Here is a 19,233-nt window from a genome sequence, read left to right as displayed (position 1 = left end):
GAGTAAACGACTTTTCTTTATACTATGTAGTGATGATGAGATGAGTTGTATTGATTTCTTACCTCTATTGTGAACTCTATGGACGAAACTGACCATATTACGTCTGGTAGTCCATTGTCTCGTCCGTCCGTAATGATAAATAACAAAATGTACTTTAATACAATCTACTGAAAGACCAAGGATATTGTTGATGTCTTTCATTAATGTTCTTATTATGCACTCGGTACCATAGATAACAGCAACAATTACTATATTCTATTCAAACTGTATTGCCATTACAATTTCGAGTCATTAAATTAATTCTAAAACTTACCTCAAAGTTGACTTCAAAACACTTAATACAAAAGTATCTTAAGCTAATTCTTTGCTTCCTCTGTTTCAGGTAACGCGATGATAACTCCGCACACTTGTAAGTTAATTCCTCAGGGTACAGCATACATATTTCAGGATATTATCTTTCACTTATTCCTAAGCTCGAGAAGAAAAGAAACGAAGTATTATTTGCACCAGCCCTAAAGATCCTAAACGTGTCTCAGATAATTCTGATCTTTGTAATACTATTTATGATAACTATTAATATTTATATAGTTATTATCAGCGGTTTCACTCGCATATTAGGTCGATATTCCGGTGTAAGGCATAAAGAAGTTCAAATCAGGTGCAGTGGATTGGCCTTGAATTTTAAAATATAGATATTTTTAAAATGATTCGAATTTTGAATGGTAAGCTTAGACCTACTTACCGCTTTGTTAATCTTTTGTCTTTAACCCAAAATCTGTCTGGAAGAGATCGCTCTCCTAGCGATAAGACTGCCCTTTGAACAAACATTAATTGTACCATTTGTATCAACTGAGTGTTTTCATTACTCTTTTGGTGGACAATACAGATTAATTTATTTGCATTGTGTTGTATTGTATAGTCATATTTTTAACTCAACTCATATATCTAAATAATATATTTCGATGTATGAGTTGAGTTAAAAATATGCTAGGTGCAAATTCGAATTCGGCGCAAGATGAAAAATTGCTCTCAGTGTGAGCTCCCCAGTATCAGCTTCTCCCATTTGACCATATTCAAAGCAGAGTCTCTGGAGATATCGACGATCAAGCTATGTCCGACCTACTTGATCCTATGCCTTTCCATAGAGTTGTAGAATCACTCTGCATCTACATTCCAAAATAAATTAAGTAAGAAGAAGAATAATACAGATTTATCTTCGCACCTCATTACTTGATATCGTAATCTAAAATATATACTCAACATTGCTATGTATTCGGAACGAGAAAATGACGGCACCAGAGGTTAATGGCGCGTAAATTATGTGTCGGGATTAACGTATAAAAGAATTTTATTACGTATTCAAACGTCATGACATTATAAAATACAATCACATTCGCCTTGGCTTAATAAATAGTGCGTTTTACAAGTTTCATATGCTGTATTGATCAGCTTCGTGCGGTCTGGCTTCTTAGGAGCCATCTTTTTCAAACCTCTATGGTGACTGCTAGTGAAACCATGATTTTGAAGAGTTCATCTATTTAATTTCCCACTGCTGGGCTAAGGCCTCATCTTCCTTTGAGGTTTGGAACATTTTCCACCACCATTCTGCCACGTGTGGAATACACATGTGGCAGAATTTCTATTAGACAAATGTAAGTTTCTTCACGATATTTTCCTTCACCGCCGAGCACGAGATGAATTATAAACACAAATTAAGCACATGATATTCAGTGGTACTTGCCTGGGCTAGAACCCGGAATCATCGATTAAGATGCACGCGTTCTAACCACTGGGCCATCTCGGCTCTCATCTATTTGGTTTTTTATAACAAATGCACTGGAAAAAAATCGTAAATTTTCATGTCTCAGATAAACCAAGTTATCCACCAATTCGCACTAAGCGACTCTGAAATAATCTCAAAGCCTCTTCCTTAAATGAAAAGTATGCCTTTAGCAGTGGTTTATTTACGAGTGGCTATTATTCTAATAAATAGCGATAAATCACGTGTGTCGTATCTGTGTCGTATAAAAAAGCGTCGCATACCGCCGTCTTTACGCGTAGATCTTTTAAACTACGCAATATATTTTAATGTGATATTCATCAATATACAGTGATTTAAGAAATATGTTTATATGTTTGTATTTATACATGTTTTAACTTTCCTTGCCGGAAAAAATGAGAATTATTTGGTATATAAGCCCTTATTGTACTCGTGTGTAACCTCGCCTAGCTAGTAATTAATACATATGTATGTTTTATAAGTTCATTACTGTAAAAATTAACTAAATATAATTTGAAGTCACAAATTAATGACCAAACGTATTGAGTTATATTTTAATACCATCATATTATTGATAATTCTGTAGCGCCGTGACTCTCATCAACACTAAAAGGAGAAAACTCATATAACTAACAAATCGAGTATCTACGTTATCTCGGTTTCTCCTGTTAACTCTCCCGGTTCCCGCCCAACATTGAATACCCTTTACGGCTAAAATAGCTGAGTGTTATTAGGTGTGCGTATCTATTTTATCTGTTAGCTTGTTTTCAATTTCTTTCATTGGCATTGGCATGGGCATTCCTATGTTTCCATGGTAAGGCGACATAATGTTTCTTCCTTTAATATTTTTTTTAAATATGAGACAACATCACATAAATTAGTCTGATTCCAATGTAAGTAGCTAAAGAACTTGTGTTATGGAAAATCAGAAGTATCGACGGTACCAGAATCACCCAGACCCAAGACAGCATAGAAAACTAATGATAATCTACATCGACCCAGCCGGGAATCGAATCCAGGACCTCTGAGTGGCGTACCATTTAAACTGGTGTGCACACCACTCGACCACGGAGGTCCTCAAATTAAATAATAATGACGTAAACCGATTTTTGTCGATCTATCCGATTATGGGACGGTCCCATTATCACTGGGACAAAAATCGGTTTGACAAAAAGCTGCACAGAAAAAGTCGGTTATGGTCTCATTTTAAAGAGGTCAAACAAAAATAAAGATTCTTGATTCTTGAAAATAATTAATTCAGAGAACGAAAACGTTATGAAAAACATGAACAAAATTAAAGTAAATTGTTACGACAAACTCCAATTCTAACTTAAATTTTAAATGTATTTTGAATAAAATTTCAACATATTGGTGACAAACGCAGATGATTTACAGATTACACTGGAATTAAAAGAAGAAAAAAATCTATCATAAGTGTCGAAATTCCTACAAAATAGGTGAAATAAAAACGCTAAGTTTCGCAGGCCTACCTATCTATTAGAACTACCTACTATTATTTATGTAAAACGCTATTTTACTGTCAATTTACAGTGATTAATGTAACTTATATATCACTAACTAATACGAAGTGAAGCGATAACGTGATCCATGTTTTGTTTATTTACTTTCAATATAAAAAAGTTATTGTTTAATACTTTTGTGATAGATTTCAATTGAAATTTATAACAAACTACGATTACTTGCTACGTCGCTACGAGTCAGCCTTAGTCACGCAAGCTCGCAGTCACGTGACACGACCGCTTACACAGCCCGGTTCGTTGAGAACATCAAAGTTATTATTTTTATATTACAACACGGATTGACCTTATAAATAACTAGCTTACCTCCGCTTGTGAGAGAATTTATTGTCGCTGTGTCCCGTCGGTACCTCTGAACGTGTACAATTTGATGCAAAATTTTATGACAACTGGTGTAGTTAGTTGTGAAAGTGTAAATATAAACAAATGATCATTCGTCTCGCCTTCTCACGGGTATCCTATGTATCTATGTATGTACAATTTTTTGAAGAACAAATTAAAAAAAAGAAATATGCATGTGTTATACATATGCCCCATCAATTTGGATCTCGATTTATATCAAACGTAACGTTGCTTAAAAGATATAAGCGTTACGACGGCTGGAAGCGACTTAGTTTTGTATTATGTTGAGATACACAAAGTCACGTTTGCATTGCTGATTGCATGTTTGTATATGTTAAAGTTTTCGCAAATATTTACATGTAATTTTAAAATCTAATTTGTCACACACTTCAGCTTTACCTGTGTGAGTGTAGACACGTGTGTGTGTGAGATATGACCCGTGACGTTTCGAAAAGGGCTTTTATTTAATACATTACATATGTAAGCGAGAAGGATAAATGTCTGTCGACAAACCTTTTGTTCTCGGACAGTTAGCCGTGAAAAATCGCCCGGGACAAAATGACGGCCAAGAATAACTTGAAATAAAGCCGGCGAGAAAAATATTGTAGCAACTTTACAAAAGAAAATAATATTTTTCGTACGTTTGTATCGTAATCCAGAATCTCAGGAACAGTAATCGTACATTTTACCTTATTTATGGATGTAAGGGAAATTAAGTTCAATCAATCGAGTTGTGTGATTTTTTTACCATAAATAAAACTCTATTAGCTGAGATGGCTCAGTGGTTAGAACGCGTGCATCTTAACCGATGATTTCGGGTTCAAACCCAGGCAAGCACCACTATTTATATGTGCTTAATTTGTGTTTATAATTCATCTCGTGTTCAGCGGTGAAGGAAAACGCCGTGAGGAAACCTGCATGTGTCTAATTTCATCGAAATTCTGCCACATGTGCATTCCACCAACCCGCATTGGAACAGCGTGATGGAATATGTTCAAAACCCTCTTCTTAATGGGAGAGGAGGCCTTAGCTCAGTAGTGGGAAATTTACCAGGCTGTTACATTAGTTTTTACTTTTAAACTCTATTGAAGATTTATGCTAGCTCGGACAGCTCAGATATGTGCATTCTGAGCAAGTCCAGGACTTGTTACCCCTAACGCTGATTATGTTAGAGAATAAGTGATCCTGCATAACCTAACGGTACACATCCAGGCATGTACGAAATTGGTTTACGTACGAAATGTACCCGATCAAGTAGCTTTTAACATTCAGCTAGTAGCACAAATGTTGTTATCCCTTGGACAACGTGCTAACGGGACGCTTTGCCCCCCCACAACAGGCGAGTATAATGGTACGAGTGTTAGAACTTTATCATAATGTACAATACTAACAATTGCCCACTGCTTTGCCCGCGTGGAAGTTTAATTTATTTACAGATTAACTTAAAATATTACTCAATTTAAGACCCCCGTGTATAACATATTTATTTATTATTTCCCTAAGGGAAATAATATACAGGAAAAAAAAAGGGTAGAATATACAGGAACACTTAAATATGTATCTACTCATTATAACCAGTATCCCAAAAATTCTGTTTCATGTTTCTTACTTAAAAAAATAACGGATTTCCATACAAATTTTTAACCCCTATTTCACACTCTTAGGGGTAGAATTTCCAAAATTCCTTCCTCAGTGGGCGTCTCCTCAATAAAACGTTCCTATTCACCGAAATCCTGGACGAAGTTTAATATTTTAGGTTTGGTTAGTTTAGTTCGGCGATCAGTCAGTCAGTCAATCATTTAAGGTTTACAGAGTAAACGGGCTCGACGTCATAACTTCATAAACAATTACTTCATGTTTCTTTACGCTACTCCGGTTTTCTACACAAACATTATTTCTAAGAACATAGATTGTAAAAAACTAACTTTATTTCACCCCGGAACGCTCACTCCTGACATTACATTTGTTCCGAGGAAACCTTCGCTCACGATTCTCGAATATATTTTTTATTCTTTTTCCCGTTTTCTTTTATACTGAACTTTTAAATAGAATTTTACCTTAAGTGGTTTAAAGTGAAACTCCTTTCCACATTGAAAATTGAATTTAAACATTTGATTAAATATGTATAATCCATTTTGGTTTGAGATCTTTCTATTTCGATTGAAGTGTCAATGCGATAATAGATTGAAGACGTAATAGAAGTTAAACTTCTCCTTATAAGAAACGTTTTATAATAAAGCGTAATACTTATGTTTAACTTTGAAATTAAATTCTCAGTAAATTAAAAATTTTGTTTATGAGAGTTTGAGCTTGCTAACGTATCTCCGCTACCGCCAAAATAAATTTCCACAAAGAGCGAATACAGCATTTTTGCTAATTATTTCCAAACAAAACAAGTTATATTATTCAAATATTAAATTATTATTGTCTTATAAATCAAAATCACTGTGTATGTTTGTTATGTATTCTCAAACCCTACTCCGTATATGATGAAGGTTTGATGATTCTTTGGTTGGCTATGATTAGAAAACCCTCAGATTTGTTATGCGTTGACTTTTATGTGGGATATACGAGCTCACATTATCGTATCCAATTGCGATGTGTGTATGTAATTCTATTAAGAAGGAAGGCAAGGGCTTAGTCTTAATGTTAAGAATAAGGCCTTGCCTTCCTCCCTAATCTACACTCCGACTCAGTAATATATCCAATTTTGTTAATTGACGATTGAAGTACTTGTAAAATTGTTTCCATTTTTTGTATTTATTTCTTATATACGTGTGAATAGACTATTGTTTACAAGCAGTCACCACCACCAATAGTGATGGGCACTCCACATATCGCCAATGCTTCACCACCTGTGGGAGAAAAGATGTCCTTTTATGTCTAATGTTATAACGACATCATTACTGGCTCACTCAACCTTCAGATTGGTAGAAAACAGTATGAATATTGTTGTTTGGTATATTTTATTGACAAGGGATTGGTACATTCGCCAGGCTTTCTTACAGACCACCGAGCAAAGTTTAGTTATATTAGTCGAAATAAATTGTATAAATGTATACTGACTTAACATAATTACAGCTTGGCTCGTAAATCAGCCGCAGATGCGTTGGTAATCTGAGCATCAAATCCGCGGTCTTAGAGCTGACGTACATCTCCAAATATCCCGATTAATATTCGTCGACTTACAATATTGATAAAGATCATTTGTTACTGTCTGTCTGTGAAATTGGAACATATTTCAACGTTTGAATGCTTCCAGTAAAGATTACTCTCGTTTAAGTCACCTTGGGTCAATATAGGAGCTCAAGCTGAAAGAAATCAGAGGTCATTCATCTTTGGTTTCTCATCTAAACTTACATGCGTTACACTACTTACCAGTAAACCAAAATAAAATGATATCTTACTAAAATCTGTGCTAAGCGTGATCAAGTCCCATCCAAATGACGATGCGGTCCAATGCAAAATAAATGTATTTTTAGTTTTATTTATTGTATAACAATGAGGTATATCTAAAGAATCCATGACACGAATACAAAAGGAGTAGAGAACAGCTAGGACGGATGTGTGCCGTTGCGGCAGGCGAGTCGAAATGGAAAATATGCAGGGTCGGATTTAGAGAAGGGCAACCGGAGCAACTGCCCTGGGGCCTCCACATAAGTGGGGGCCACAAAAGTTTTCAGTGAGTTAACAAATACATAGATAAAGTCAAATTATAATAATCTTACTACTTAATATTTTAAAAGTTACCGATACCAGTCAAGAAATACTTACTGATTCAAATTAAAAAGCTTAAGCTAATCCATTAATCCATGATATAATTATTAGGATCTCCACGCTCCTGTTGGTCTAGGGCCTCCACTGCTTTGTGGCCCAGGGCCTCCAGACCTTTAAATCCGACTCTGAAAATATGGCGTCCCAATATTAACCTGTCATTTGTTAAGGTAGTGGGTGAAATATCATCGACACTTATTAATCTCAAACAGACATTTTATTATAAGTAAATAAATAAATATTGAACAACATCACATGCAATACTCTGATCCCAATGTAAGAAGCTAAAGCTCTTGTGTTATGGAAAATTAGAAGTAGCGACAGTACAACAAACACCAGACCCAAGACAACGTAGAATATATATATATATATTTTCACATGGACTCGGTCGGAAGTCGAAGCTGGGACTTTGGAGCGTATTTATAAACCGGTGTATACAGTACTCGAGCACGGAGGCCGTCACGTTTTAGTGTTTCAGATAATAAGCAATTAATATAAATCTCAGCTCAGCGTAATGTTAAAATTGGACAGTGCTATAAAAAAAATTAAAGTAAAGTATCAGCCCGTAAATTTCCCGCTGCTGGACTAAGGCCTCCCTTGCCATTAAGGGTTTGGAACATATTCCACCACGCTGTTCCAATGCGGGTTGTTGGAAAGCACATGTGGCAGAATTTCGATGAAATTAGACACGTGTTTCCTCGCGATATTTTCCTTCGCCGCTGAGCACGAGATGAATTATAAACCCAAATTAAGCTCATATATATAGTGGTGCTTGCCTGGGTGTGAACCCGAAATCATCGGTTAAGATGGACGCGTTCTAACCACTGGGCCATCTCAGGGCAGTGCTATGCGTTATGATAATGTTTCGTTTTCACATGCCCCACCGCATTGAGTCTACGAAAAAATGCACCAAATTTTTACCATCCTGTCCTATTTTCCAGCAAATATAATTACACGTAAGCCGAGTCCGACGTTAAACTTTTCCAGCGCTAAATACAGAGTGCAAATGTTTTAGGAAGCGATTTTCTGTTGTGCGCGCCGTGAATATGGCTCTAAAATGTTTGCTTTTATCGTAAAATTACAATTTAATGTTCGACGGTTTTGAACTAGCTCGCTCGAAATTTCACTATTAAACAATAATAACAACAGGAGTTCACCTGGGCTTAAAACTTCGTAATACACTTATAGCTATAGCATACGTATACTTTGGAAAATAAGAATTTACGTCCCTTGTTCCTTAAGTTATACTGGCTCACTCACCCTTCAAATCAGAATAAAATAATGCTAAGTATTGCTGATAGACCAGTGGTTAGAACGCGTGCACTACTAATGTGGGTTTAAATTTTCATGGGCTTAATTTGTTTTTATAATTCATCTCGTGCTCGGTGGTAAATTAAAACATCGCGAGGAAACCTGTATGTGTCTAATTTCAACAAAATTCTGCTACATGTGTGCCGGAATTAGCACCAATCCTTCTTCTCAAAGGAGACTGACTCTTATTGTTGTAAGTTTTGCTATTTCGCATTAGAATATATGATGAGCCGTAGCCCTACCACCAAGCAAATAATCGTTCTCTGAAGAATCTACAGGTATCTTATAATATCTACTTGAATATTTTGATGTTGACAAAGATGTCATTGGATTTGAAGGCAATTTTCCCTCACTGTGCTACAGCGTTATTCTCACCTTAGATAATAAAATGCAGACGTTGGCGGCAAAAATTTAAAAAACAAAAGATGTCGTACAAAGAAGCGTTACATGAAGAAATTTTATGGAAAGATGCCATCGCGTTTCCCTGACATTATGATATCGTTCAAACACGTTGACATAATTGTTGTTGTTAGGGAATTGCCTAAACTTCGCACATCTCATCTTGAACTTTTTATCTGAGTATGTCGCTCTCCTCATAAAAGCCTAATATTATTCTTTCAGTAAAAATTCCTTCCTGCATGATAACATTTGAGTGTTTCCTTTGAAATATTGTATTTTATCGCTTGGTTACTACATTCAAGGAACGATTCGTTTTGTTTACGATGATAGAATTCTCTACGGGGAGTAATTGGTAAGTATATAAGCTGTAAAATGTATAAAATTACTTAAATTCGTAATATAAAAACGATCGGTAACTAGTGTGTTATAAGTATCATAATAATTTTGTTTAAATAAGGGAACCCGGTATATACAAATACAAACACAAATGCTGTTGTTTGTACTCTAATTCGTGCTCAACGGTAGATGAGAATCTAGATAATAAATGATATTATTAGCATAGAAACACTATGTGCGAGATCATCTAAGCTAAACAGCAATAATAGTAATAGACCACACCATCGATCAAACAAAAATGGAAAAAAATCTCGAGAATTTATATTTTTTGTGTCATAATCGCAAATCGAAATTACTGCTTTACAGTTTGAACAAAAACGCCTTCTCATTTATCAATAGAGATAAATACTACTTATTATAAATGAAATATATAATATAAAATGTAATTATTAATTTGTAAAATACATAGGCAATATGATAAATCACATGATGGCAAGTCGTCATCACAGCTCATAGCAATTGTACAAGATATTAACCATTACCTTTTGCAACTAGAATATTGCGTCTGTTGTGCCCAGATTGCACAAAGCTCTACCAACTTAATTATTAATCAAAGAAAACTTTCTCAAATTAACTCTTAAATGTTCTCTATAATAAACTGGTTTTGAAGTTAAGTTTTGATCAAAACTCTCCCCACGAATACTTATAGAAATTTACTTTGATAAAGTGTTTGATGGTATTACAAGTTCTCAAAGACGATCTTGTATCTAATGCCTCGGAACAGTAAATTATATCTTCGTCCTCCTCTTTTTTATGAGACTATATAGCTCCCTCTTTCCGTCATGAATACTTCGAAAAGTGGCCTCGTTAGTCGAGTGGCTATAGGTGATGGGTTCAAACCACAGGTCGACCCTAACTAATTCGGTTTTTTTAATCGATAAGGAAATCAATAATAGTCTCAAATTCAATACCGTTAAAACTTTGGAAGTGTAAACGATCCCGTGCCTCGTTGCGCATGTTGTATGTGTGCCTCAAGTCACTGGTCGCATCGGATTTGCCGTCCTACCGGATTATAGAACTCTAATTTTTCCGATTAATAAACTCAAATTAACTGTAAAAAAATGTATATATAATACAAGAAGCATATGATTCAATAGAAGATTATATAGATTATAAAAAGTGTGGGGTTATTGACTAGCAGTCAACAAGTATTAGCTATATAAGCAGCTACATAAGCAGAATATATTATATGTGTATATATCATAACTAACTGTATGTATTAACCATAACTTTGTAATTCAAAAATTTAGTAAGAGTAACTACTAAAATATTTGTCATAATCTGCATTTCGAACCGTTGGTAGTTTTACTTACTACCGTTTTAAAGAACATTTTCATAAGTGCTTGTAAAAATTGACTTGAATAAAGTATATTATATGATACATATTTTTTATGAGAGTAAGGGAGAATGTGAAGGGACTCACTCCCTTTCCTCATGTTAATTTTACTTCTATTATATAAAATTATACATATTTATGTATATACAGATATAACGCGTATTTTCTTTGTCGTATTTATTTTTAAATTCGAAACGTCTTAGATCTCCATCCGAAGACGTATAAAGTTTCAAAGCGACAATTATCGAGATGTTTTCAACTCTTTTGTGTCGACGCAAACAATTAAAGGCTTTGTCGATTAATTCCTTATTTCAAAGAAAAAGTCTCTCAAACAAAGATTACTTCGTGTTTTGTTGTTCCCTGTTCGAATTTCCCTGAAACTAATTATTTTCAGATGTAAATAGTAAATTAATTCTTAATTATTTTTTTCATCAAAGAAAACTAATAAAGATATACTACACTAGCTGTTGCCTGCGGCTTTGCTCCCGTGGAAATTGGTTATAAATAATTTAAAATATTAAGATAATTTCAGAGCTCTCTGTAAACCACACCTTTGGTGCAACTTTCGTGGGCTCTTTATAGAATTGATCAAAATTCTTGCAAAGCTGATGCTTACGTCATAATCTACCTGCATGCCAAATTTTATCCCGATTCGTCCAGTGGTTTGGGCTGTGCGTTGACAGATCACTATGTCATTTAATGAGTCACCTTTGAGTTATATATATTAAGATTGATTTCCTCGTACTCATAACAATACCAACAAGTATGGAGCACAGAGGAATTTCTTCAATTAGCCACATAGGGGCACTATAGATTCGTCTTATCATTTTATTGAAATTAATGTAAATTAATTGTGTATAGTATAGTATACATAAATTAATAGTGCATATCGGCACAAGAGAGCGTCATGCCTCCGCCTTGCCGGTATACGATCATATACCCCCCCTCCCTCCAAGGGGTGAATAGAAATGATTCACGTTAAAATTGTTTTCAATCAATCTTTAACAAATACAGAGTGTTCTGTTGAAACAATGGCCACCTAAATGAGAGAAGTAGATGGAGCGATCGGATGACTACATCCTCGGCGTGCTCCGAACGCTGGGCGGCTGGCGATTGAATTTGAGGAAGACCAAGAGCCGATTGTATTTCCGATCGCTTTGTTGCTTACAATAAAAACTGTACTTTATTTATTGTTTTTGCAATGTTTGCTTTCTACAATATTATTGCTTAAAGAAATCACTTTGAAATGTAACATAGTGTCTGAAGTATCTGCGATGATTTAGATACATGAATACGTTACACTATTGTGATTTACGAATCATTAACACACAATATATGAAACATGTTTGAATTTTTAGACATTACTTATAAATTGTACTAGTTAAATTTAATGTATACTAATTAAACTTAGTAAATATATCTAATCACACACACCTAATATCATTATACATCTTTGATTGAAAAAGATCGTACATTATTATTAACATTATATGGGTACAATTTTCTGTCAACTCACTTTATAAAAATATCAGTAAAGTAACTGCCTGTAAATTTCCCACTGCTGGGATAAGGCCTCCTCTTCCATTAAGGAGATATATAAAAAATATAAATGATATATCAGTAATTAATTCATACTATTTACTTTTTAATACCTAATAATGTGCAACTGAGGTTTAACCGTTATATTTTCTTCAAATTTCCCGATATATTTCACTGTAACCCAAATAAAATAGGTATTTCAATTGCGCCATTGATTATTTACATTTGTAAAAAGTATGTTTAACAAAGAAACTAATAACAGCAAGCAATCCACAACGATCCCCCTGCCTACGTCGATGTGTGTTCCGACTCGATACACACGGCCTGCACATTACAAAATGGTGGTCATTTTCGCTGTGTATCGTTCGACAACACGCCATTGCAGCCTGATAAAAGTTAAATGAGATTCAATCCAATAAATTCGATAACTACGAAATGATATACTTTCAATATATTGTACGTAAGCCACAACAGTTATTGAAAATAGAGAATATTCCATACACTCACAGCCAAGTTTAATAACCCTTAATCAAAATATTTTTGTATACCATGATCCTTTATGAGCGATATGCTTGGTATGAGGAATGACAAGTGTGAAGAAATCCAATAAAAATCGGCTGAAGTCAAGTAAAAATATAAAACGCCAAAATGAAAACGACATCTTAGTTTCCAGAGAAACGGTATATAATATATGTATGGGATGAAGGAAACGTATATACTTCTAACAGTGCTAATTCCTGTGGGTGGTGGTGACCACTTAACATCAGGTAAAAATATTAGGCAATATGGAATGATATTGAATGTCGGTTATCACTCTGATACATCACGATCATGTGTTGCAGCATTTGGATTCGATCTTACAGCTCTAATAGCTCTACTCTGCTCTGCTCTGCTCCGTGTGCCGGTTAAACCTTGCAACTGAATTTCAAAACAATCCGACTCACCGACTGAACTGAAATTTTAATCAAACACTTTCAATTCCGATTACAATACAGTAAGCTATTTTATTTCGATTAAGGAATAGTGTGTGTTGTTTTAAATTTATATTTCATTTCTATTTACTTTTAATTTTCGGGAACAGTTGGAGAAATCGATTCGAGGATTCGTGCGCTTTGTACTTTACCTTTAGCGTAGTCCATTTGTATAATATTTATAGTTCAAGAAATACTTTATTTATCAAAGTTACTGGTATAATCATTTTCTTACAACTCAGCAAACTAAATGAATATGAATATAGTATATTTTTTTTTATATGAGGAAACATCACATTTATTACCCTGGCCCCAATGTAAGTAGCTAAAGCACTTGTGTCATGGAAAATCAGAAGTAACGACGGTACCACAAACACCCAGACCCAAGATAACAAAGAAAACTAATGATGATCTACTTCGACTCGGCTGAGAATCGAACCCAGGACCTCGGAGTAGCGTACCCAAGAAAACCGGTGTACACACCACTCGACCGTGGAGGTCGTCATATTGTGTAATCGTAAAGTATTACGATATGTATCTCCGAAAATAGATGCAATGTAAATGTAAATTTACCAAGTAAATTATTTAATTTAAATGACTTTGTGATATCCGCAATCAGTAATCATACTATCTCATACACATACATTAAATGACACATAATAAACGTTGACTAAACTTTCAAAAGAACTTCAGTTTAAAGTTGTTACATGAAGTTGCAGTAAGTTAACGTCGTCGGTCGAGACTCGGGAGCAGAAAGTGATTGATGCTTCCAATGCTTTTCACTTCAACCAAATAGATTTTATGAACACGACTTTAACATAGTCGCCTTACAAGGAGGTATAACTACTTACATATGTATTAATAATACTTTTGCATTACTTTTTAATACTGCATTGTAGTGTTAATTTGTATTTGGATTGTTATCTCGTACTTGGTAACGAATCTAGTTCGAACATATACATATTTTTAATGCCAGTGAACTGGCAAATACCTGATGGTAAGTGGTCGCCAATGCTGTGGCAACTAAGATATTATCCCTTCTGCTACTCGTCACACCGGAACAAATAACCTGCAATAATAATAGCTATTGTTTTACGGTAGAATGTGTGGGAAGAAAGTCTTACCTAAGTGTTAATGTTGCTTATTGGTAGCCAAGAATGTATCACCGGTTCGGAATTCAACAACTCAGACCTGAGAAGGAACCGACGTAAGAAACCCAGTGAGATATATTTTTTAATTTACCCTGACGACCATACCAAAAAGCCAACCACTATTTAATACTTATCAATAAGTATATTTATATCAAATTCCAACTTAGTATTTTGACAAGACAGGAAATTCTTCGCTCCAGAATGGGATATTACTGTATAATATTTAATAGGCGGGCAGGTCTGGTCCCGGTATGTTGAGCTTTCATACCGCGTGTATATTATTGCGTTCCGATATTAAGGGCGAGCTCGCTAGTGTAATTACACTAAGAGGCTTAATATCAGAGATACCACGGCGGGCAGCCAAGGGCAAGATAGGCTAAGCCTTTTCTGTCTAACAGCGGAAGTATTTAATTAGGGTCAAATGGCTGGGTAATTGTTGTTCTCGTGCTTATTTCGATAAAAAAGGTACGTCTACGAGTGTGATAAGTTTATAGGACTCCCAACTAGCTTACTTGCAGACAATTCTTGTAAAACAACACTTGCTTACTTGTCGGATTGATTTTATTCGACGGATGCATGCTTGAGCCGAGATGGCCCAGTGGTTAGAACGTGTGCATCTTAACCGATGACTACGGGTTCAAACCAAGCACCTCTGAATATTCATTAGAATTCGTGTTTATAATTCATCTCGTGCCCGACGGTGAAGAAAAAGATTGTGAGGAAACCTGTATGTGTCTAATTTAATAAAAATTCTGCCACATGTGTATTCCACCAACCCGCATTGGAACATGTTCCAAACCTTCTCCTCAAAAGGAGAGGGGGAGTGTGGGACATTTACAGGGTGTTGTTGTTGTTGTCATATGCATGCTCTTATGTAATGTAATTCACACAATTTCTTCAACATAATTATTTGTGTGTTTTTTTTAAATTAATTAAATAGTAATAATATATGTAGCAATATTTTTTTCACTGCTACTATAACATTCATTTAATGATAGCAATTTAAGTTATGCATTGTAAAATACTTTAAAATTATTTGTTTCGAGCGACTCGACTCGACTTTTAGAATAGCAACTAGCCAACAAAAGTTTAAACAATATTAAACATACTTGACTATTAAATGTATCACATTTAAGTACCTCCCAAGTATAAGTGATTGTGAGGTGTTCATAAGATATTACCTCCGCAGTTCGAGGGCGCCTGTTGCGTGAGTAACCGTTGACTGATCGATTACTCGCTGCAACTTCACATTGCAAACTTATTCAATCGAAAAGCTTCTTGTTAACTTGATATATCATATTTGTAATATTAATGAAATGAAAAAAGAATAGCAATACGACAACCTTGGCACCGTGAGAAATAGTAATCGTGGTTCACATCATCACGCCCTCAAACCACCTATAACTCAATAAAACCTTGTTGTCTTAACATTGTTATTGAATTTGAACCCAGTACCATTAAACCATTGAGCTGGTTGACACAAACTTTTTGGTGGTAATCAACAACACTGCATAGTATTGAATAATTGCTACAAATTATTTGTGTAATTAATATGAGCGTGTCTATAAATATATTTTATTCAATGGATATATGTATTTTTTAAACGGGTCATGATTTATACAATACTAGTTTTAGCCCGCGGCTTTGGTTGAATAAGATAGGGAATTTCAAGGTTCTGGAGTAAGTACAAGTTTGGTTAATACATTATACCAAATTCGATCAAATAGCGCAAAAGTTAGATAGACTTTTATAATGTTATAATAGATTTAAAAGTTAATGTTAGAGTAATAAAATATCAATCATAAATATTTTTCTTATTTATTGAATTAGGGTCAGTTCAAAAGCATATGTTTTGCACGTATTCGTTCGCCTTTGTTGTCGTTTCGGAGTTGGAAGCTTTTCATTGGGTTCTATTTCAAGAAATATCACACAAAAGCCTTATTTGTGACCGCGGTTACTGGAGCTGGCTAGTAAGTCGATATTAGTACCTAAGGCTGCCCTGTGCGCGGATAGGAACACGCTCCAGCGTGATTGATGCACTGTTGTCACGGTACATGCCTCGTGACGTGACTACACTCCGTAGAACACATTCATCACTTCTTTACTTGATTAAAAGTGAACGCTGTCTGTGTTTTATATAAAGTTTCCGCTTTGCGTTTTAAATAAATGATTAGTTACTTACACAAACAATACTGTGTGTTGATTTATATTATACTAGCGATACGCCCCGGCTTCGCACGGGTACTTAATAAATCAAATCAATATAAACTTTATTCGAGTAGGCTTTTACAAGCACATTTGAATCGTCATTTTACAATTAATTGAAGCTACCACCGGTTCGGAAAGTAGATTCTACCAAGAAGAACCGGCAAGAAACTCAGTAGTTACTCTTTTTTAACCTTGATCCTTATATTATGACCAAATTACATTAAATCGTTATAAATTGTAGCATATCTGTTACTCTGCTATTAACCTATATTACTGTAAAATTTCAATAAAATCCGTACAGTAATCTTTTCGTGAAAGAGTAGCAAACATACATACGTACATGATCACAAACTTTCGCATTTATAATATGTATGAGTAGGATGATTAAAGTTATGTCTTTCTGGTCCTGTAGAACAATATAAACAAATTACGATTGCTTATTCCGTTTAACACAATTGTCTGCCTCTACTTCTTTTTCAATCCCTCGCATACCATTCTGTTACTAACCTACTCCATTTTTCTATGTTTTCTGTTATTATTAAACAATATTTACGTTGGCAACACATCAACTTCATTGTGTATGAAGTCCATGATTGATGATAAAAGAGAAATTATATCATAATATAATATAATTCAAAAGTGCTCATAACATTCCACTCAATAAAATATATTTAAGTCAATACTTGTGACGGAATAGAATAAAATGTTTTTCAACAAAGCATTTTCGTTCTATTACAACGCCGATATTATTTTCGCGTACACAATATCGGGACCCAATAATCGAGCCTGAAGCTGTATCATAATCTTTCCACATAAAACGTCGTCTGGATATTCAAAGGGATTCGTTAAAACGTCTCGAACGTCAAATAACAATAGGAAACGTGAAGTATTCACGAATATATCCAACAATACCTGTACCTGAATCCAGCGATTTGTAATAAAAGCTGTTCACTTTCCTCCGTAACCTGAAGCGTGACAAAGAGTTCTCAGGACTATATCTAGGCGGCGCGGGCGACGTGATGGATACCGCACGGTATAACAAAGGACTATATTTAAGTTGTCCTCGCTCCGAAATATTTACGATTTTTTGCGTTCTAAGTGATGTCAACACACTTATATTACATACAGTTATTACAACTAAAAGTATGTGCGCGATTTGTGTCAAATTGGATTATATTTATAGTCTCTCGAATATTCTGAGAGCTGTTTGTGTTCTTTTAATGTATTTCTATTGACATAGCGAATTTCTTTGAAAGTCACAAACAAGTACTAAAACAAAAAAAAACACAATTAGTCTACTATTTTGATTGATTTTTACGTTTTCATTGAACGGTAAGCCAACTATATAATTTTCGTTGGCAAAAATATACCATGGTATGGTGGTAAGGTAATGATGGTAAGATAAAGGGTCAAGTTCGATACCTACGAGTGGTGAAGTATATCTTGTGTTGTTGTTATGTCCATAATATTTAATAAATAAGATCGGCCGGTCTCTACCTGCGTGTGTACTTTTGCAAGATAAAACGTTTCATTACAAAGCTAAACGAAAGTGTAATCGCTCGAAATGAACAGCCAAAGCATTACGTTGCGAACAATGTAACGAGAGTAATGATATGTGGTTAAAACGTCAGATCAAAGTGTTATCTTAAACTCGTATTCAATGAACAAACATCACGTTTTGTTTTTACGACCGTGCAAATATTTTAATTCAAATGCCTTTTGTTTAATACAAGATACTAATAATTCAGATGATGCTCAAATTAGCTTGACGTTCGTAATAAATCATGATAATATCTCAATAGTAAATTCATAAACTTTAAAAATATTCAAGTGTTATTTTCAATGTTTAGTTTAGAATAAGTATATAATAATACAGTTAAAAGGTCGAATTGAAGTAGGATAGAATGAAAAAATTCTAAGCTCAAAAATGCCGACTTTAACAAGAATATTATTCGTTACAATTTAATTGATTCTTCGTTATTCCTATTATTAAATTACAGTGGTCAATTCCAAACTTTTAATTTTTATTCTCCTTTTATTTTTCAAAGAAGATACTAATAAAACAATTCTCTGTTTGAATTCCCAAGAGAATAGTTTAATCACAGTTGGGCGTCTATATCAGAGCAACGGTAGCACAACGTAATTAAAATTTCCAACAGACATCGATATTCCAAACATTCGCAACTCCAAGCAATAACGACCGCTTACTGCAGGAATTTAAAAGTTACGTTCGAATGAAAATAAACATCCATTTTAATATCAGGCGAAGCTCCTCTCAAATTGCCAGTGAAGTAATTTTTGTCATCAATAAATTATGAATTAAAAAATGTACTACTTTCAAAACTTTATGATATTCATCATTTAAGAGTTTTAATTGGAAATCACTTGTGATATTATTAACTTGCACTCTATTTATTTTAACAAACTAACGGAGTTGAAAATATCAAAGAGGAATTATTTAAGAGGGGACTTTCAAGGTTGAAAGACC

At 34.5% G+C, this 19,233-nt stretch overlaps 1 protein-coding gene across 8 annotated transcripts in view; it reads left to right on the top strand.

The window, feature by feature from the left end:
- The window catches only part of LOC124543739 (syntaxin-binding protein 5), a 283,002-nt gene that overhangs the window by 195,293 nt on the left and 68,476 nt on the right, over positions 1-19,233 (top strand). The window lies entirely within an intron of this gene.

This window comes from Vanessa cardui, chromosome 3, assembly GCF_905220365.1.
Source record: "Vanessa cardui chromosome 3, ilVanCard2.1, whole genome shotgun sequence".
In the NCBI taxonomy this organism is placed as follows: Eukaryota; Metazoa; Arthropoda; class Insecta; order Lepidoptera; family Nymphalidae; genus Vanessa; species Vanessa cardui.
Note: the sequence above shows the minus strand (reverse complement) of the source record. Positions and strands in the feature narration are given on the sequence as shown.